General features: G+C 34.4%; 1 protein-coding gene across 8 annotated transcripts in view; it reads right to left on the bottom strand.

Moving 5' to 3' along the window:
* Positions 1 to 22,769, bottom strand: part of ZEB1 (zinc finger E-box binding homeobox 1) — a 185,041-nt gene that overhangs the window by 105,765 nt on the left and 56,507 nt on the right. For 3 of the 8 annotated variants that reach the window (XM_050805611.1, XM_050805612.1, XM_050805610.1), the window contains 2 exons: positions 15,040 to 15,182; positions 14,494 to 14,572 (listed from right to left, as the gene is read on the bottom strand). The exons of 2 other annotated variants lie outside the window; for them this stretch is intronic. The gene's annotated coding sequence lies outside the window, so the exon portion shown is untranslated. 3 more of the 8 variants (XM_050805613.1, XM_050805615.1, XM_050805614.1) reach the window with 3 other exon arrangements.

Here is a 22,769-nt window from a genome sequence, read left to right as displayed (position 1 = left end):
TAAAATTTTTCTTAATGCTTAATCAGGGCCTGTGTCCACTCAGTCAGGCTTCCTTTCAAACTAAACTCATCATTTCAGGAATGCTTTCTCCTCCCACACATACAGATCTTCTTCTTGATCATCAATTTTTTTTTTCTAGGAAGGATCGTTATTCTTTAGCCACTTGAGATAATACTCTGGAGTAATCTTAGACAAACATTTATTTTACATCTTCTTTATCATTTAATCAGGAGGCAAATACTACAGCTAACAAAACCCTTACATTTATACTTTCTTTTCTGTTCTTACTGGATGGTAACCATACCATCTCCAACCTACACTTTTCCTACGTCCTCCTCGTTGGCCTTTCTTCCTATTTGGTCTTTCATCTTTCCTGTTCAACAACAACAACAACAACAACAACAACAAAATCCTGACTTTTGGTTGCCTTCTGAAAGCTGAAACTTTCATCTGGTATTCAAGGCACTGCCCTACCTAGGTACAAACTCCCTCTCCAGGTTTTAGGGTTTCTTCTTCTTCTTGTATTTTCTCTAACCTCGATTCTGGCTTTAGTCATTCTTGGAAGAAACCTGTCCTCCATTTTTTTTTTTGTCTCTGTGCAATTAACCAAGCTTTATTATTATTTTAAAATAACATCGCCAATGCCCATTATGGCTGGAGTTATATCTGTAAGACTGCACCAAACTGTATTCTAAAGGCATTTGGTTAAAAATATATCAGAAAAATTACCATATAAAAACCTAAAAACCTAGCACGATGCTAAAATTGCAGTAAAATTGATAGGATAACAAAGTAGTGTAGTCTCTTCTGCTGTAACACTTATTTTGAAAATGCAAATTTGTTTCAATGCAGTTGGTTTATTAGAGAACTATGTGAGCATAAAGAGAATTTCACCTCTGCTTATGCATGATTTTATCTGTGAGAAACACTAAGTGAACAGAGAAAATTGCTGCCAGCTTAACTAAGTCACATAAGAATAAACAAAAAGCACACCTGCACACATCTCAAGTTACCAGCCACTTCAGTTCACTGTGTTTCTGTTATGAGCCACACCCACCACATGCAATGTTACAACTTTCCTTCAGATTTCAGATAATCCTCCTTCCACCACTTCACAATAACTTGGAGATCACAATCCCATACCTACTTCTACAAGTAAACATCAGCATTTGTGCAAGGTAAAGTGTCACATGTAGAATAGTGGTTATGTATTTCTTAACCATTTAACATATGTAAAACTGTGCTGCACTTATTAGTTTTCTTTTTAAAAATATGTCACTGACAAAATTATTGTGGGCTGTACTCCAACCCCATTTTCCTCACAAGCCCTGTGATTTTTATTGCCCAATCTAATTCTGGGTAATTAGCTAAAGGAAACAATTTAGGCAAATGCAAGAAGTTACATGCACAAATATATCATCTACCATATTATTAATAACAGTAAAACAAAACAGCTGGGACAAAACAATTTATGAATAATGATACATCAGCAAGATGGTCTATTATTAGTCATTTTAAAAGGCTATAATGAAACATGAAGAAATGTATGTCATAATTGAGAAACAAAATTTGTATTATGACTCTATTTAAATCAGTTATGCATACAGTCAAGACAAAATTCATATGAAATTTGAAAATAATTATTTGGTAGTTTTATGTATTTAAAAATTATTTTAAAAAGAAGTTACTTTAACAAAAGCTATGATAGTAGGCTGAATTAGTATTTGTGCCATGCTTTTTGAAGATATAAACTTATAAAACATAAAACAAGGATCCTGAAGAGTTCAGTCTCTGTACTGCCTTTGCAACTCTTCTGGAAATTTAAATTATTTTCTAAGTTTTTCTGTAAAAAGTTCCTATTGTACTAAATGACTACTTTTAATGATAAAATATTCTTTTAAAAAGTATCCACATCGTAGCATACTCAAATAGTAATCATATTTAAATTCAAATAACATTTATTTTTTGAGTATTCCATACTTAAAAAAATAGAATAAATGGTCAAAGCTAAGGATCTCTGCAAAAAAGAAAGTTCTACATATATAATGATATCAATGTATACAGTCATATTTCTAATACCTTTAGCTCCATGCATGTCATTTACTGGAATATTTGAATGCTTATTCAATGATCCTGGGAGCTCTCAAAAATCCCTGAACTATGTTAAAATTTTGTGGTGGCTATTTTTAAATTCCACTCATTTATTAATTCATCAGTAATAACCAAGTGTATAATATGGGCCAAACACTATATTTCTATGTGCTGAGGATATACCAGTGAACAAAGGAAACAAAAAGCCTTTATATTCTAGTAGAAGGCGGCAAAAAATAAATGAAAAATGTAGGTAAAATATATGGGATGGTAGATGGTAATAGGTCTTCAAGAAAAGAAACATAAAGCAGGAAGGAGAATTGGTGTGAAGTAGGGGAAATCTGCAATTTTAGATCAAGTGGCTAAAGAAAGCTTCGTTAAATTGACATTTGAGTAAAAATCTCAAGTAATGAGAGAATGATCCCTGTAGATATACAGGGAAAGAGTATTACAAAGAACAGCCAGTGCAAAGGCTCTAAAGCAAGAACTTGCCTGGAATGTTCTAAGAACAGCAAAGAAGCCAGTGTGGATGACTAGAGCAAAGTGGCTTGTGAGCAGGCAGGAGTGGTTGGCAGTGGCTGTCTGGGAATGACAACCCAGAGTACAGAGCCTGGTAGGCTATTTTAAGAACTTTAGTTTTTATCCTGGTTGAGATGAAAAGTCAATGTAGGATTTTCATCAAAAGAGTGACATAATATGGCTTATATTTAAATATAACTACTTTACCTGCTATATTAAGAATGGACTGAAGTAAGTCAACAGAAGAAACAGGAAGACCAATTACAGGAGGCTTTTTGCATCAATACAGGTAAGAGATGAAGGTGATTTAGATCACGGTTGTAGGAGTAGAGATGGTGAGCAATAACTGAATCTCAGAAATATTTTTGGGACAGAAACAAGATAATATTTTCGTAACAGAAATGTGAAGAATTATCATATGTGGAATGAAAGGAGGACAGGAATCCTTGGTGATACCAAGGCTGATAAAAAGACAGCAGATGGGAAAAACTGCCGGAGGTAGTTTTGGTGGGGGGAAGATAAGGAATTCAGTTTACTATATCACATTCTAAGAAGACTAAAGGGGCCGGGCACGTTGGCTCACACCTGTAATCCCAGCACTTTGGGAGGCTGTGGCAGGCAGATCACCTGAGGTCAGGAGTTCAAAACCAGCATGGACAACATGGTGAAACCCCATTTCTACTAAAATTACAAAAATTAGCCGAGTGTGCTGGCACACGCCTGTAATCCCCACTACATGGGAGGCTGAGGCAGGAGAATCACTTGAACCCAGGAAGAGGAGGTTGCAGTGAGCCAAGATCGTGCCACTGTACTCACTCCAGCCTGAGCAAAACTGAGCAAAACTGTTTCCACAGAGCAAAACTCCCTATCAAAAAAAAAAAAAAAAAAAAAAAGACTAAAGGACTTCTGATCATTAGCAAATGGATGATCATATAAAGCCATGGTACTATATGAAGTCACTAAGGGAGTGAATGTGCAGTTTTAAAGTCCCCAAAATTCTAAATGTTGAAGCATTCCCAATTTAGAGATGGGGGAGGCAAGAAGAAATCAGCAAGAGATTGAAAAAGCAACAGCCACAGGGGTGGGAGAAAAAAACCAGGAGAGTGTAATATCGTACCTAAAAGGCCAAACAAGGAGTGTTAAACACCATTGCCTGGTCAAATAAGAGAAAGACTGAGATGATCATCTGATTGGCAGCATGGTAGTCATTACGAAGTGCAATTCTGGTGAAATGGCAGGGGTTATAGGAACTGAATTCAGACAGCACAGGCAACAACATACTTCAGAGATACTGGCTGTAAATGAAAGACATGGGATAGTAACTAAAGGAGGAACTGGGAGTAAGATTTTTTTTCAAGATGGGGAAAAAACCCAACATTATTTGTATGTTGGTAAAAAAGATCCAGTAGTGAGGAAAAATGATGCAGAGAGAGAAGGCAGAATTGCCCCAATTTTTTGAGACTCACTAATTCCCCCATTAAAAATAATTTCAATATTTATCCAAAATTTAGAACCATAGTATCTCATACAATAATATTAATAAAATATAATACAAAGAAGCCAATATGTATAATGGCTCTAAAAATAAGTATAAATGTTGAAAAAAAACCAATGAATAAAATAATTTTTAACAGCTGCCCTTCCCAACACATTAACAGGTACGCATGTTTTCTTTTGCCTTACTTGCCTTAAGTAAGTGGTGTCTTCTAAAACCAAGATTATATTTTAATATTTTTCACTTGCTCTGATTTCTGGTTGCTGTGTAACATATTCACAAAAAACAAAATCTACTTTCACATTCACATAGTTCTTTGAAATAGATTACTAAGTCCACATTTTGTTCTTATACTTTCAAATCTAGACTTTAGAAAGCTAAACTATTAGCTGAATATCCAGTAGAGAAAAAAAGCTTTCTTATTCAGTCAACTTTGCTAAAATTATATAAATATACTCCCAACTTAAAAAATAATATCTATCCACAAGCATTGTATCTGCTTGTAGAATAACACATGCATCCAGGAAAAACTGTACTTTAAACCATGGATTGGGGTTTAAAAAAACGGCCAGTCAGTAAACACCATAGGCTTTAAGGGCCACATAAAATCTCTGTTGCATATTCTCCTTTTTTACAATCCTAATCCCTTACAATCCTTTTAGAAATTTAACAATTTTAAAATGTAAAAACAATTCTTAGGTCATAGGCCATACAAAAACAGTTTGAGGGCTGGATTTGGCCCATGGGCTATAATTTGTTGACTCCTGCTTTAAACGGTTGTACAAAAGATTAAATATGATCCAGGTGAGTCAAATTTCAGGATTGAAGGTGGACACACTGAAAATTATTTACATTCTGCAGAAAGTAGATATATGCCTGTCAAAAAATAGCAAGGAATTTCTACTTGAAATAGCATATTCGAAACATTCTGTATCTAAAAAGCAATTGAGCTGTCCTTTTACTGAAAGCCACTGTATTGATAAAACAGCCACTATCTCTGGTTACATAATCAACCCAACTGATACACTTTTCGGGATTATCTCTTAAATACTGTATCAGTAAATACTGAAATAAAGGGAAAGCAGTTAACTTGTTTTAATTTCCCCTCTTTAATTTACTGCATTAAAAAAAAAAAAATAACCCCAAGACGAAGCTTCTGGGGAGGCTGAGGCAAAGAATTGCTTGAACCCAGGAGGCGGAGGTTGCAGTGAACCGAGATCGCACCACTGCACTCCAGCCTGGGCGACAGAGCAAGACTCCATCTCTACAAAATAATAATAATAATAATAATAATAATAAATAAAAGTTTTAAGTTAGGAGAGCTCAAGCTATTTTATTAACTTCTTCTGGACTGTTACATACTCATAAAGACAATGGATCCTTCCTCCAGAAAAAGAAATATATCCAAATTTTTGCTTTAATTTCAGAGAGATCCAGACTCCCTGAAGCCTATCCATGGATCCTGAGCGAAGATACTCTTAAAAGCACAAAAACTTCATTCCTTCAGGTAATTTCACATCAGGTTTCTAAAAAGATAAAAACCTACATAGCTATCACATGGTGGTGAGTAAAGTAAAATTATATTTATAGATAATCTAAACATCAAGACAATAATACATGCTTTTATGACTGGTGGATTTTTCAGTAATTCAAAGCTTATTTAATGAAGTTTTTCTCTCTCTCCTCACATCAACTTGTGATTTCTGCTACAGTCTGGCCAGTTTCTCACTCTGCCAATATATGCTGTATTTTTTTCTGCATCAATTCTCATGAGATGTTACCTTTGCCTGCAGTGTTCTTGCCATACATGTTCAAATCCTACCTATTTGTCAGGACCCAAATTAAATTCTACCACTTCCATCATTTCTTTTTTGATACTGTAGCCCATAGTTTATTTTCGTGAGATTCACTGCTTTTATAAACACTACTAAAACAGCGAGTCATATAATAATTTGTGTTATCACACTGTTTTTGTATGTTCTGAGTATCTCCACAATGGTGCCAGTAACAAAAGGTAGGAATACTTCTCACTATCATCTTAGGCTATAGCACTATTATACATGACATATTTCATAAGTAATTATTAAATAAATGAATTAACTTAAATGGCTTCTGAAAATACTGATTTGGTTGCTCAATGTAAACCTGAATTAGAGGCAAAAATTTAAAAGAAAAAACAACTCAATGTATATTTACAGTGTTGTGCAACAACAAAAAAACCTCAGTGAAATGAAATTGAGCATTTAATTTTTAAAACTGTATTATCTGTTAAGTGACAATGCCCAAAGCTAGAGAAAACTCTATAAACTGAAGTACATGATCATGATTACTTAGCTGTTCCTCTCCACCCCATGGACATGATGGGATAAGAATAAACTGCCTTGATTTTAGTTCCAGTTTTGTGGTCTAAATATAGCACTGAATCATAACTGGCTGGCATAAAAGTCTATTTAATGTTCCAGTAGGTCTTAGGCATTTGTTTCATTCAGTGCTAGACTTATTAGTTATTTTCATATAAAATTTTCCAAGAGTGTAACTAGTCCCAGGCAGCATTGAAAAGTGGTGAAGTCCCTCCTTTACAGCTCCTACATCACTCTTTTGGCATCACATTGCTTTAAAATCAGGTGTGTTCAACCTGCTCTCTGATGCTGAGGGTTCCCCCTGTGGCACCCTGCCTAGGTTTGTGCTCAGGTCAGACCTCATCCCTAGCTTTCTTTTCTTTCCCCTGCCCAAATCTCATGAATATTTACTTCAGTCCATTAAAGTCTTACTAAATAAGTAGGTTATTTCCTATAAACAAACTCATTTTAAGGTGTGTTTATTGTGTTTATTGTGTGTTTATTAAAGGAAAGACTATAATGTTGGAAAAACAATGTTTTTAAGTTTGAAGGCATTTCACCAATGCCTTTCATATCATCAACCTAGGAAGTGCTACTCTTCTTGCATAAAGTTAGCACCAGTTTAGAGGAATTATATTCTATAAATAAAAAGAAAAAAAAAAGCATGAGGTGTGACAAAACCACTCCTAACACATTTAGGAAAAGTATCTCGTGAGATTCAGAGGTGAAGAGCAGTGAGAATAGACAAGATTTGCAGTTATCCATATGTAGAACTATTTGTTAGCACACTGTTGTTAATGAAGGTAAAGTTATTCATAAATTCAGTTAATAAAACAGTTGTATAAAGCAGATCTGTGCAATGTTTCACAGGTGACTTAACTGTATCAGAAATTGAATTCGTTAATCCCCTCTATTACTAAAGCATGAGCAACAATCCACTTCCTCTCTAGTATTTGGACTTAATGACGGGCACTGCCATTAACCCCTGCCCAAGTTAGGACCCAGGAGTTATCTCTGGTGTATCTGATTCTTCATCCCCTCATCCAATTAATCCCCACATCCTATAAGTTCTAACTTGTAAATATCTCACTATATGCCCACTTCTCTTCATCCTCATTGTCACCACACTAGTCAAGCCCCAGTATCTCTTTCCTAGATTTACTGTGAAGTTTACTAAATTCACACCCTTCCATCCTTCATGATGCAGATTCAGCAATCTCAGAAAAATGCAAATCTGTGGTACATGCATACGACGGAACATTACACAGCTATGTGAACGATTAGCAATCATCGTCAACAATATGGACAAACCTCATAATCATAATGCTTCTTTCACCCAAGTGAATACACATCGTATGCCCCTATTTATATAAAGTATAATGTAGGCAATACCCTCCATATACAGCGAGAAGTCAGGCAAGATGTCTCCTTGGTGGGCAAGAGACAGGACTGACTGGAAGGAAAATGAAGGGGAACTTTTAGGATGCTGGTATTGTTATTTTTCTTCATCTGGGTGTTCATCACGAATTTTCACGTCTGTGAAAATTCATAAAGCAGTATGCTCACACTTCTAGATGTATTAGGCATTAATAAAAAATTTTAGAAAAAATACAAATCTGATGGTCAATGTCTTCCCACTGTTCTCAAGCTAAAGCCCAAAGGCTAATATCTAATACTGACTTGCAAGATATTTCACCATACAGTGTCATCTTTCCCTCTCTCCATGTCTTTTATCTTGAATGTGTTTTGTTCTTCTTCTTCCTTTATGACTCTCACATCTGCTGTGCCCTCAGCTCAAAACACCACCTTGCCTTCTCATTTGGTTTAAATCTAATGTGCCTCAGATTCAGTTAAAATGTCATTTGTGCAACCTGAAATAGATTGTAGTTTTGTTTTCTGACCCCAGATTGGGTTCTCATCACCTCCATCTTCCCACCATCACTCCTCTTTAGCTGTGAGGGCAGGCAATGTGTTTTGTTTACCACTCTATTCTCACAGTTCTCTATAGATTTGATGACTGAATATATTTACTTATATCCTATACAAGGACATGGCAGGTAGCTGTGGCAGTTTCAAAGTCTAACTACTCCAGTATAAATGATTAGATTGCTGAGAGTGTTTGATATGCAAACTTAAAGGAAATAAAAGTTAAACATTAAATTGTTTATACACAGAAAGATATAAGCCATCCATATATGTCTCAAGCACAGGGAGAAGTCACTTTTAATGGTTCTTAAATGTATTTGAAAGTTCTATTTTAAAAAATAATCTATGGCAATAAAACTCTTGAAACAAAATCATAAACTTTTAGTCACTGTCTACACACAGATGTTGAATTATTTTTAATGTCATGAAAACCAAGAACCCAGTGCTGTTTTAATGAATTGAGTGAGGTCAACTAATTGCTTCAGTTTCTTTTAATGAGAAGTCACAAAAATATTTAATATCTGTCTACCTCAACTTTTTTGAAAAAAACTATTTTACAAATATTTGCAAACATTCCTAAGAAGATTTTAAGCTTTTCTAAATTAAACATAAAATAATTGGATGAATACAAAGTAAAAATATAACGTTTTATTTGTTAGAATTACCCATGGAAAATAACACAGGTGGCCTATCAAGTGGCATTCACAAACTGTTCTTCCTGGATAATAAAGCAAAATCTGGTCACTTTTTATAATGGCAGAAAAGCATAGAGTGATAATTATCTTGAGTGAAAATGTCCAAAGGAATAAAAACAAAACCAAAACTATAATGTTTCAGAAGCCAGTATCATTTTCTATAATGAGTTTTATACTATGCATTTTAGAATCTTTAAGCATAATTTAATTTAAATAAAAAATATAAATAGTACAGCTGGGCATGGTGGCTCATGCCTGACAGTCTCAGCTCTTTGGGAAACCAAGGTGGGAGGATCGCTTGAGCTCAGGAGTTTGAGACCAGCCTGGGCAACATGACGAGACCCCTGTCTCAACAAAAAACACAGAAAAATTAGCTCAGCATCTTGGTGCACACCTGTGGTTCCAGCTACTTGGGAGGCTGAGACCGGAGGATGGCTTGAGTCTCAGAGGTTGAGGTTCCAGTGAGCTGTGGTTGTGCCACTGCACTCTAGGCTGGGTGACAGAGTGAGACCTTGTCTCAAAAAAAAAAGAAAAAAATATATATATATATGGATATATAATATCTAGTAACATATTTTACATTTATATATATGTAGTGTTCCAAGTTGCCTTACTTTTTTTCTACTCCTTTCAGAAAATAATTGTCTTGTGTAGCATCCTCTAAATTGCTTTTCATTCTAATATTCAATTTATGGCATAAATGCACTAGATTTTAAACTAGACAGATTTTACTGGTTAGTACCAAGAAAAGAAAAAGAAAAATGGTATTTCCTTTGAGAAAAAGGTATTAGTTTTGCTAATTAATACAGAACTTGCTTACTTACCATTTCTAAAGTCCTACTATAACATTAAAAGCATCTTAAGATCAAAAAGACCTAAAAACGCCCTAATCACTGAAAAACAACATGAAGTGTACACAGGCTACTGGAGAATTTCTTTAACTAGGGTTCAGAACCAAAACTGTCCCAATAATGCCCAGTGTAATGTTTATTAAGGCAATTACCTACTTTTTTAATATTCTAGAAATACAAAAATAACATTATTTACCTATTTTCTTGAGTTTTAGTTTTGGAGACAGAATTTGAAAAGAGAAAAAGGGATTTAAATTATAATGGATAATTCGTTTTCTTTTTAATCTGTCTTCAAGAACTTATCACATAGTCTCGTACTTTATTGGAAGGCCATTTTAATGTTAACTAGTAGAGTTCACTCAAAGGGCAGAACAGAAGAAACCATTAGCAAACGGACGCTCCCATTTAGGCTGGTATTTTCAAGTTTAATTAATTGAAGGTAAATGTATATTTCTTTTAAAAATCAGTATGAATTTTAAAGAAATAAACTTTTCACAAGTATTACTTTTCAAATGAATGAAGATAAGTTACTTAAATTCTTTAAACTTCAGTTTATCAGTAAAATGAACACATTAGACTAGATCACAGTGGTTGTTGACCAATTTTTTTGTTATGAAATCCTCTGAGAATATGGTGAAAATTATGGACATTCTCCCCAGTAAAAACACATGTATACAAAATATGACTGTAATTTTAGGGGATTCGCAGAATCTCTGAAATCCATCCAAGGATCCCCAGGTAAAAAGGGTACTAGATTATATTTCAGGTCTTTTGTAGCTTTAAATTATGGTTGCAGAAATAAGGCAAAAGCCTTTAAACAAAAGGAAGTCAGTCTTGAGAATAAAAGTGAAAACGCAGACACAACTCATTAGTTTACTCATTGCTGTTGAAGACACTAGCTAAGAAAGGCTGAACACCTTACTTATATATAGATGTGTTAATCTGACAAAATAATTCATACCTGAGACATTAGAGGTTAGGCAAAATCAGATTCTTACATGAACCCAGGATATTTCTAGACATGAAAATGTGTGACATTCACAGCTTTCAAATGACAGTAAATTGTCTTCCTCATCCCAACTCCACCATCACCACCAGCTCCAATTCCTTCCCTCTTGGAGTGAGGAAATATTATATACTGAAAGCTATATTTGAGACCTTTCAGGTGACTGTTTTGGGGGAGGGGCAATATTTCCAGATTCTGACATTTCTTATTTAAAAATAATTATTGGATCACACATACACACACAAAAACTTACCTGTAGTTCTTGTTCTCTGAAGGAAATGCAGTAATTGAAAACATCCCCACACTCTTGGGTACATTCTCCTAAGCGTGAATGGATTTGGAATGCGCCATAGCTTAACTTTGGAACTGCTAAATTATGCCACTCTGCATTGGCAGTTGGCATCCACCTGCCTACATAAATAATAATGTAAACCCGTCACCTAGAGTCATGCACTTTGTGAAGGAAAAGTATTCTCTGGAGGGAGAGGGAGGTGGTGCAATGACTATCTTTCGAGACAAATAGTCTCTTCTGTAGCGCTTAAGGAGGGCAGATCCACACTACCAAGGAGGTGATTGTATGCTTCAAAAATAGTACTAAAATTAATACATTAAAAATGTTAAAGAATGAAAATGGAAAGATGTTCCTCTGTAAAAGAAGCTCTTAGGAGACCAACTGTTGAACTGGTCAGGATCCAATGGTCAACACCAGAGCAAAGAATTACAAGTACTTAAATACTTGTAACAAAGTAGGCCTAATCCTGGCATTCAGTAGCCTTGTATTTTGTGTTAATGCTTGACTACCAGAGATTTATGTGACAGATGCAATGGAAACCAATGGTAGGAAAATACCTTGAAATGGCCAAAACCCTGAAAACTGCTATGGTTACTGCCAAGGGAGAATTAGTTTTCAAGAGAAATGATAGCAGCAATGTGCTGTTAGATGATCTACATTTTATAAATTCAAGTAATCATTCAAATTATAAAATTTCGTAAACCTTACACGTTAATGTAATAATTTAGATTTAAAATGTTTAAATATGTATGGACTAAATCCTTGTCATTTGACCCCTCTTCTGTCTTAAACGTACTAGATCATTAGGAAGAAATGGGCTACAGATATTTTCTACTTTACAGGCTGATTTTTGGAGGGTTATTAAAATCCTCTGCAGAGGAAGTCATGCTCTATTTTTTAGTCCTCCAAGATCAGGCAGCCTGATGATGTCTTCTTCTCAAGTTAAACCAGAGAAGGTTGTCAGATAAAATACAGGACACCCAGTCAAATTTGAATTTCGAATAAGCAGTAACTTTTTTGGTAAAAGTTTGCCCCAAATATAGCATGGGACATAATTAGACTAAGCCATTATTTGTTATTTACTTGAAATTCAAATTACACTGGACATCCTGTTTTGTTTTGTTTTTTTCCTTCTGCTAAATTTGGAAAATCTAAACAAGGGGAGTTCGCAGGGTCATCCAGTGGATTTTAGCATGTATGAGGCTAAAATGAGAATTCCACTCATTGTCTAGATCTGAACTGTGGAATATGGTAACTACTAGCCACGTGTGGCTATTGAGCACTTGAACTGTGGCTAGTCCAACATAAGATGTGCTATGAGTATAAAATACACAGACTTTGAATGCTGAGTATGAAAAAAATCTTATAAAACATTCTATTAATTATATGTTGAAATAATATTTTTGTGTCTATTGGGTGAAATAAAATGTAATGAAAACTAATTTTGCCTCTATTTTCTTAAATGGCCATTAAGAACTTAAAATTACATATGCGGCTTCTATTTATGGCTCAAATTATCTTTGTACCATATAGTGCTGGTCCAGATGCCTCCAAAGGCTAGAATTTCTTTGTTGTCCCATTTCTAAAAAAAATCAGTATTGGTAAACACGTAAGACTGCTTCTCTCACCTCCCTCCAGCTATCAGAGTAGGTAAAGAGCATGATCATGCCAGGGGAACAAAATTTCTAGTAGGGACTAGCATGAAGTGGCTAGGAACACTTCAAAAACAAAAACAAAATGTGGCATACTGATACCCACGAAAGACAAATCAGAAACCTGATCTTTGACAAAACATTCTTACATGACTAAAAAAAGAAATAAACTCTAATATGGGTATGTGTATATGTACACATGAAAATCAAATCTTCTCCCAGATATTAGTTTCAATGGAAGAAGCCCTCAGTACCATTATTTTGGGTTTTCCCTCCTACACATGATCAAAATCATAGAACAATAGTTGATTTTGTCACCTACTATGAATTGAGATGGATAAGTTATTAATAAGAATTATTAGGAAACAATCTTATTTTTGATACTGTAGTTACAGAGGGCAAAATCTCATAGATCTCATAGGTCCCCATTTTATTTATACATCCTACAAAGAAGTATGTTTGGGGAGATTACAAGTATTTTAGTTAGAATAAATCTTTAGTTTGGTTAAGAAATAATAACCTGTTTAGTTATTTCTATAACCCACCTTACAATTTTCATTAGGTTGGAGATTTAATTCAAAGTGTTTTCTCAACTGGCTAAAAGAGATAACACATTTGTCCATTCTATGCTGTTATGAAGGCTAAGATATTTAGCATGCTCTTGCAAATAAAAATTCAAAAAAACTGTACATATATATAGGTTATCTCTATACACCCAATAATCTATATTTCTTTTCTAATAAAACCTACATGATAATCTGTTTTGAAGATTTAAATCTTTTAAGTTTACCTGCAGTTATAAAAACCAAGACTAGTTCTAACTCCTCAATCATTTACATACAAAAAAAGTAACTTGGTTCTCAAGGTTTTTCAAAAAGGTCCAGTTTGCATTTTTTCCTCATTCTAACAGCAAACACACAAGTATTTTTTCTCTTTAATATCTTTTATTATACAGATATAGGAAGAACAACGGTTTTGAAAAGACAAAAAAATTATCCTGCATCAGAGGCAGAGTTGCTAGACAAAAATCAGCAGATTACTCCCCAGTTTAATGGTCCATAAGTTGTTCACATTTTGTAGAACTAAAGTCTTCAGGATCACTTTAAGAGCTTTAAGAAAAGATGAATGAAATGAAATGGACATATTTAATTTCTTCATCAGTACTTTAAGTTTTCATTAATACTACAGAATACTGGGAATTACAATCTAAAATGTTTTACTAGACATTTAGTCTCTTGTTATTCAAAGTATTCTTGTCTAAGACTGACCTAATGCTAATATTAATGACATTTTTGAAATCAGCATGCTTTTGTTCTTCCCCATAGTCAATTAATGATATCCAAATGACATTTTAATTTAAGACTGGTCATTTTGAGAGACATCTATAGATTATATAAGTGAACAATAAGGTTTTCTGATGTTAGAATTTGGAAGTAAAACACAGACATTAATTTGTTTATCCTTTATAAGGTTTCCCTGATAGAACCAACATATTTATTCTTCATTTCCTGAAGACAGGAAGAAGTTGTAAGATGAAAAAGAAATTGCCAATTTTAAGTAATTTTTTCAAGTTTTAAGTAATCTTTTTCAATTAAGATCTGACATAAAAAATTTTATGATTACATACCTTTTAAAGATTAGACGGCCTTTGCTTCCACACTTTCTGAAGTGTAATACAGAATACAAAATGGTTTGAGGGGCTTTCCCTGAAGTAAAGATAAGATACAGCTTCAAAAAGATCATGAAAAGTAATTCTTCAAAGCTGGTTCTATCAACTGAAACTACTATGTCACTAGAGGGACTAAATGGTGTCATTGTTTCAAAATTCTTAATCCATATCTCAAGACATACAAAAAAATTCTTGATTAACCCCAGCAGTTATTAACTGAATATAAAGGCAGACTAAACTAGAAACAGGTTTTATTATGACTGGGATTTTTTTTTTTTAAGTAAAACAAAACAAAAATATCCGTACCTCCACAGGGCATGCTTCACTTCTAAATAACGAAAAGCACCTCTTGATGAATGTGTGATGTCCTATTCACAGGTAGCTGTCTGGGTCTCCCTTCTGTGAGAACATCTGAAGGTCTCACACCCTCGATGGAGCATTCCAAAACCAGTCTTAGGTTAGGAGCCTGGGCCCACGAGTGTGCACTCATTACACAGTGCTTACCTTTAGAGAACAAGGTGGCTGACACAAACTGATCAAGTTCTCACACCCCACACCTCCAAGAACACTGAAAAAGATCTGCAGATCTTTCTTGGTGCAGGAGGGACCTCTTTATATTCCTCTTGTGGTGGAAGTTTAAGGTTGTCCTGAGGGAGGAGAGAAGAGTAAAAGATTATACTGAGATCATACTATTAGGATCAAGCTTATCTTTCCATATTACAAAATGAAGTTTTGAGAACAGAAATTAGATGAAATCATGAGTATGCTTAAAATCACATTCTCTTCATTCACAAAAATATCTCCTCTAAATACTGCATGTTTCAAATATTACTCCTTAGACCCAAAACCTTAAGTGACTAGTTCAATGTCTACCCCCATCACTGGGAAGTTGAGAAGTTGAAAAAAAATACAGAAAAACTGTAGGCTGCCAAATGATCATAGTTATAAATTCCGTTTAAAAAAAATATATACAGCTAAACTCATTAAAAAGCAATGAGTTAGAGCCAGCGGAAATTCTGTCCTCCCTTTGTATTTCCAATATAATGGCATATGCTATTTCCTAACAACTAACAGAAAAGTAGCCCTTTGAATTGTGTTAAATGCCACAGAATCAATAAATTACTCTACTATAATCAATACATTAATTTAGTATGAATCAACAGTAGAATCAATCTACTAGAATATAAAACTCCATGAGGAAAGGAAGTCTGGCTTTGTTTTTTGACACACTATCTGTAGTACCTTAAATAGGTCCTGGTACATAGTAAGCATTTAAAAAAATTTTGATTATTAAGAAGAATATTAACCAATCAGTCAATATTCTTAAGGTGAAACTTACATAAAATGAAACAAAAGCCTACAAATGTTCTGAGGAGCTTGAAAATATGTTATACAAAATAATACTAATATAAATGTTTAATTATATATTAAATAACTGTTAGGAATACAATATTTTAAAATGCCATATCCTAAAATATGAATGAGAAAATACTATAAATAAATTATTATGATCCAAACTCCTTGAAAGGAATGGAATGCTTTAAGATCAGGAAATCATGCAGAGTACTTTAAAATATATTATTAAATACCAAATATCAGAAGAAGAATATTAATACAGATGAAAAGTAATACACCTTCTTAATGCTTTAGTATTAACAGTTTTTGTCCACAGAGTGTAGAGCAATATAAATCAAGTGATAAAATGATTGTCTATAGATATAATTCTGCCTAAGTAAATCATTACCATAATATTAAATTGAAATCAGAAGATGCTATTCTATAAGTATGATTTTCTTACGTATTTTAATATGTACATTTTGTCTGACTGCAATAAACAGAATCTTATTCATTTGTTTTCCTTTAACTTAAACTATTATTAAAAACACAGAGACTTATTTCCTTTAAATGTTTTCCAACTGTTTCCAAATCTGATAAATTAGGGAGAAAAAGAAGAAACACTGGTAGGGTGTGGTGGCTCACGCCTGTAATTCCAGCACTTTGAGAGGCCGAGGCGGGTGGATTACAAGGTCAGGAGTTCAAGACCAGCCTGGGCAACATGGTGAACCCCATCTCTACTAAACATACAAAAATTAGCTGGGTGTGGTGGCAAGCACCTGTAATCCTAGCCACTTGGGAGGCTAAGGCAGGAGAATTGCTTGAACCCGGGTGGCGGAGGTTGCAGTGAGCTGAGATTGTGCCACTGCATTCCAGCCTGGGTGACAGAGCAAGACTCCATCTCAAAAAAAAAAAAAAAAGAAGAAATGCTAAAATCAACATCAGATTAATGGTACTGATGAAGGACTGAATGTGTATACTTTTAAAAATCTAATATGTAAGGCCAAAAGAATCAGAAGAAACAGCTATTTATAAAGTACTTGATTCCATTTGACCCCAAAATCTGAAAATGTAGAATTAAAACTCAAAACATACTGGACAATGTGTATGGTGCATTTCATTTCAGAGTAGAAGATATCATTTGCTGTATGGTCAAAACCACAGTAAGAAAACAGGTAGTAAACTTGGGATGTATGTCCACCCTTCATCACTAAAATAATGCTTTAATGGACAGATTATGGTTTGATTACAGGCAGTAAGAACCTTTCCACATTTCACACATAATTCACTTTTATATCTTGTCTTGGGGAATCAGGTTTAAATGTGAAAAAAAGAGACTTAAAACTTTAGGCTAAAGAAATAAGTGTACACAAAAACTCACTTAATTTAAAAACAATTTTCCTATTTTCAACATCCTGTAAACCTCTGAACTAACTCTGGGGGAAGGGGTGAAAACGGTTACCAAGTACTAAGTGCAGATAATATGACAAAAAGAGCTAAAATGGGGTAAAGGCCAACACAAAGTTGGAAATCCTACTGAAAGGAAAAGACTGCTAGCTGGTTGAATCTCCCAGGCCAACAAGGGCGAAAAGGGAAAACAAACTCCCAAGACAGAGGAACTGACTAGAAACTTACTCATGCTGTGGATAATGGATCCCTTGCCTCATTTCCACCTCAGAGGATGAAGTCTAAGTTTACCACATTCAGAGATTTCATGCTGAATTTTTCATTTCACCTTCAAATACAGACTACTAAGCCATACTAACATCTCACTTTAAGTTCCCTACAAAACTTCCCTGAGCAATCTACTTTCCTTCTTTAATGCTGGCCAGTGTTTCTCATGCAATCTTTAGTGAAGGACTGTTTTCTTCCCACTGGGGACCCATGTTCATGGACTACCACTATGACTATACTCAGCACACTCAACATAAAACTCTCCAGGCAACTGAGTTAAAACCACTGGCCTGCACTTCAACCAGGGAGACAGGTGATGTGTCTGAATGACAGAAATATGACATGACTATAAGAGTTTCTAAACTAATACAGAAATTGAGAGTAAGCATTTAGTCATGGATTGATTAACAAACCAGCACCAGTTCATAGCCCATTCTTCAAGGAGCACTGGTGTAGGCCAGGCGCAGTGGCTCAAGCCTGTAATCCCAGCACTTTGGGAGGCCAAGGCAAGTGAATCACTTGAACTCAGGAATTCCAGACCAGCCTGGGAAACATGGAGAAACCCCGTCTCTACTAAAAGTACAAAAATTAGTCAGGAGTGGTGGAACATGCCTGTAATTCCAGCTACCTGGGTAGCTGAGGCAGGACAATCACTTGAATACAGGAGGTGGTGAGGCTGCAGTGAGCTGAAATGACGCTACTGCACTCCAGCCTGGGCGATAGAGTGAAACTCTAAAAAAAAAAAAAAAAAAAAAAAAAAGGCACTAATCTAGGTTACAGGAGTAGGATCTTATGATACTCTTCCTTTATACTTTTTATTGAATCCAATTTCCAGTTTTAATTCTCATGTGCCCTTAGAAACTACTCACTAATAAACTATCAGTGACTTATTCCAGTATATTCCTTTTACCAGTTCTTTCTACAACACTGTACAATAGAATTTTTGGCAATGGTAAAATTGTTCTATAGCTTCATTGTTCGAAAAGGTAAACATTAGCCATATATGACTACTGCCCATTTGGAATGTGGCTAGTGTGACTAAAGTACTGAATTTATATTTTTACCTAAACAGATATAAATTTAAATTGCACATCAGGCTGGTGGCTAACATGACTGAACAGCACCAGTGCAGTGCTAAAGTGTTACATTATTGTCATGTAACCTTTTAAAAATTTAGCATTTAAAAAAAAACCACTTATTTCCTTCAATTCTAACAGAAATATTTTAATTGTGACTATCACTTTCCATATGTACATCTAGTTATGTACATACTTGTAATCATGACATATAAATTTACTATTTTATTTTCACTTATATCAAACATTTCTCCTTATTTCTGGAACTACACTATCTAAACTTGTGGCCACTAGTCCCATTTATCTATTTAAATTTAAATAATTAACATTAAATTAAAAATTCAGTTTCTCAGTTGCCTTAGCCACATTTTAAGGGCTCAGTAGCCACATGTGGCAAATGGCTACCATATTGGACAGTGCAATCATAGAATATTTCTATCACCACAAAGCTCTCCTGAACAGTGCTGTTCTATAGTCTCCAAAAATAATCATTTAAATGTAATATTTTATGTTGCTGTGCTATAATTAGTCTTTAAGCTGGGAATTTTCTATATATATATATATATATATGAGATTGATAATTAGCATAGTATTTCCTAATATGTTATTATGATATTTCTAAACATTATTGTGACTCTCAGCATGTATTCCTGCATTATTTCCCAAAAGGGTCTGTTAGCACTGCTTACTTGCAAATATTAGATTTCTCTTTTTAAAAATTGATGTCCTTTAATACAATGAAAAAAACCCCATATTTATTTATTATTCATATGTCTTTATTTTCATATTCTTAATCTGTCACATTCACTTCTCATTTATGTTTCAGAATCTTGATATCTAAACTTGCATATTTACAACAATATGTAACTTATAGCCATTATCACTTTCCCTATAATTTTTAATGTAGTTTCCACAATTTTCTATTATCCTTTTAATCATAATATTTTGGTCCAACACAAATTTTTAATATTCAAGTATCTTCTGGGTGAGTTCTACTAATTCTTCAAATACGAGATGTAAAGGTATTCTCTCTGCTACCTTTTCTAATTCCTATGGATGATTTTTGTCTAATTAGTTTTGAGGTGTATCACTGAATAGTACTATCCAACACCGCTGAACAAATATCCTTTAAGTGCCCCTCTCTTAGGAAAGAATATTTTGTCACACATTTAGTTATTATGTATGTTAACAGATGGGACAAATTTTGTATTCCTCATAGTCCTCCAGTAATCTATGTTTTACAAAATGAAAACAAGCTGATTTTTTCAGTATTCCTCTTAAGAAAACAGTTGTATTAATTCAGGGAAGTATGAGTAGAAGAAAAGAATGAACGTAGATAGCATGTTCTACTCAAAAATTAAGAAAATAATTTGCTGGTCTATCACCTATTCAGGATTTCTTAACTCACAAAATGTTAAATGTTTGAAACTAGTAAAGGGGCTGGTTTCACATATGTATTGACATTGGCAGAAACCAAGGTGGCATGCAAGCAGAAGCAGAGAAACTGAGGTCTGAGTCAGCCACAGGGATTTGCATATGTCATGGGATGCAGGCCATGTCTCTTCACTCTCACTGGCCATGAAGTCAGGCTTCAAATGAAATTAACACCTTTTTTTTTTTTTTTTGAGACAGAGTCTCACTGTCGCCCAGTCTGGAGTGCAATGGCACAATCTCATCTCACTGCAACCCCTGCCACCTGGGGTCAAGTGACTTCTGTCTCAGCCTCCCGAGTAGCTGAAACTACAGGCGTGCACCACCTACACCCAGCTAATTTCTCTATTTTTAGTAGAGATAGGGTTTTACCATGTTGGCCAGGCCGGTCTTGAACTCCTGATCTCAATGATCTGACCTCCTTGGCCTCCCAAAGTGCTGGGATTACAAGCGTGAGCCACTGGGCCCAGCCAGAAAATTTATACTTAAATCTCCAAAGGACAGAGAGGTCTCTTCTGGAATCTGGGTAACACACCTATTCTTGCATCATTGTCACGGTTTTAGACACTCTTGCTTTAAAACCTTCTGATATTTAGTAGGACAAGACTTCTCATTACAGAATCACTATAAAATAAATCACTAGAAATTTTGGAAGTTAGAGATTCAACCCAAAAATCTGTAAATTACTTTTAGTCAAATAATTTGCCAATATTCTTGATTTAGAAACAGGTTCTCTCCTTTTATTTGAATCTTAAAATTGTTTCAAATACACTGGATGTTAACTTATTTTCCAAAGATCTAATATCTCCCTCAAATGTATTGCTAGATATTACATCTTGTTTGTTGCAGTTCGGAATGGGATATTTGGTACTTTATTAAATTTTTATTATTTAATAAATGATTTTAGAGCTGACTACTGTAGATTTTTCTAGGTAATCAATCATGTCATCTACAAATGAAATATTTTAGTTTTATTTCTTTTTCAGATTTTGTTCATTACAAGTATTAAATAAAAATGGGGTTAGTGATGATGGGTGGACAAATTAGTAACAAAAATGGTGATTGTTTTGTTCCTGAATTTAAGTTTATTACCATTCATTCTACAGCTTTGGTTAGATGATACTATTCAGCTTGTTGATTTAATGACGTATCATGTTCTCTGAAGCTCAACTCATCACTCACAGTTAGTTCATCACAAAATAATGTATTTGACCAAATAAAACTGGGAAAAGGTCTCCAACTCCTATAGGACCAACACTGTATTTATGTTGACTACATAAAATTATCCTAATACTGACAATTTTCATTAAAATAAGAAGTCTTTATTCTGTGAAAGTCCTCAGAGTCACATGTAAAATGGGAACTCAAGGTGCTATGTGGTCCCTGTAGTATCTCAAGTTAGCTTTGGAATATTACACTAGGTATTTAACAGATGATATTTAAGACACCAGGCTTCTTTCCAGTATACATTGTTTCAGGTATATCAAAAAGGTGTAATTTATGAAGGAAATTTCTTCTTATAGAAGAATTTCCACTAATAAATGTGTAAGGGGTGGCAGATTTAAAAATTCATTCTCTTGCAAATCCTAATGACAGAATTGATTCAAAGAACAGTCAGTAACTTTTCCCACAGGAGAAAAGATTGGTAGAAAACTCTCAATAGAGAGATTGGGCTGGCACCACTGCCCAATTTTAGCATTCATGAAAGTATGAGAAGCAGACATATGCTCCTTGATGTGATGCAGTATAAAGAAACAGTTCCATGTGTGAAGTATTCCTGCATGCCTTCCATCCTCAACACCTAAACCAAAGTCGAACCTGAAACTAATTAAGTCTTTCAAGCCAACTTTTAATTCACAGGAAATTCAGAGGCTACAAGAATAAGTTAGAAGCCAACAGAGAAATCCAGAATGGAGGACATTCTACAGGATAGTTACCCAGTTTTTTCATTAACACATGAAAGGGAAAAGGGGAGGGAAGGAGGAAGGAGGGGGTTTGGGAGTGAGTGAGGTAGACAAATGGTGGGAAAGAAAAGACCTTTTAATTATACAGCAGTCCTAACAAACAAATGCTATACAGATCTTGGTTGGATTCTGAAAGAACAATCTAAACGTAAAAATGACATTTTTCAGTCAAAAGCAGAGAAATCGAATACAGAGAGAATATGAGGTGGTTAGTAGTTAACTGTTAATTTTTTGTTGGATGTGATAAAGGTATTGTGGTTATATAAGAAAAATTCCTTCTTTTAAAGAAATGCATATGAAAGAATGTAGGAGTGAAAAGACTTGAAGTCTGGGATCTACTTTAAAAATAGTCAAGGAAAAAGAAGACAGTAGATGAAGCAAGTGTGGCAAAATTTTGCTGATTGTTAACTCTAGGCCATGGGGTTTATTATACTAGTCTCTCTTAAGTGTATGTCTGAAATTTTTTACACTAAAGTTTTTTTTTTTTTTTTTTTTTTATTTTTAATTCAAGCCTTTGGAACATCATCTATTAAGCCAGATATATTCTAGTACAAGTAAAAATGGAATTACCTACCCTACTACATAACGAACATTCACAACCAATACAAAGCAAGGATGCAAAAGATATGACAGACTGCCCTGTGTGTGACTGGCACAGATTCACCCATGCTTTAAAAGATTCATCTTAAAATTAAATTTGACTTGCACATACTATTGCTGTGTGTTGGTAGAAAGAATACATATATGTGTGTAT

This window comes from Macaca thibetana, chromosome 9, assembly GCF_024542745.1.
Source record: "Macaca thibetana thibetana isolate TM-01 chromosome 9, ASM2454274v1, whole genome shotgun sequence".
Classification (NCBI taxonomy): Eukaryota; Metazoa; Chordata; class Mammalia; order Primates; family Cercopithecidae; genus Macaca; species Macaca thibetana.
The sequence above is the reverse complement of the archived record's forward strand: the minus strand, read 5'-3'. Positions and strand labels throughout refer to the sequence as shown.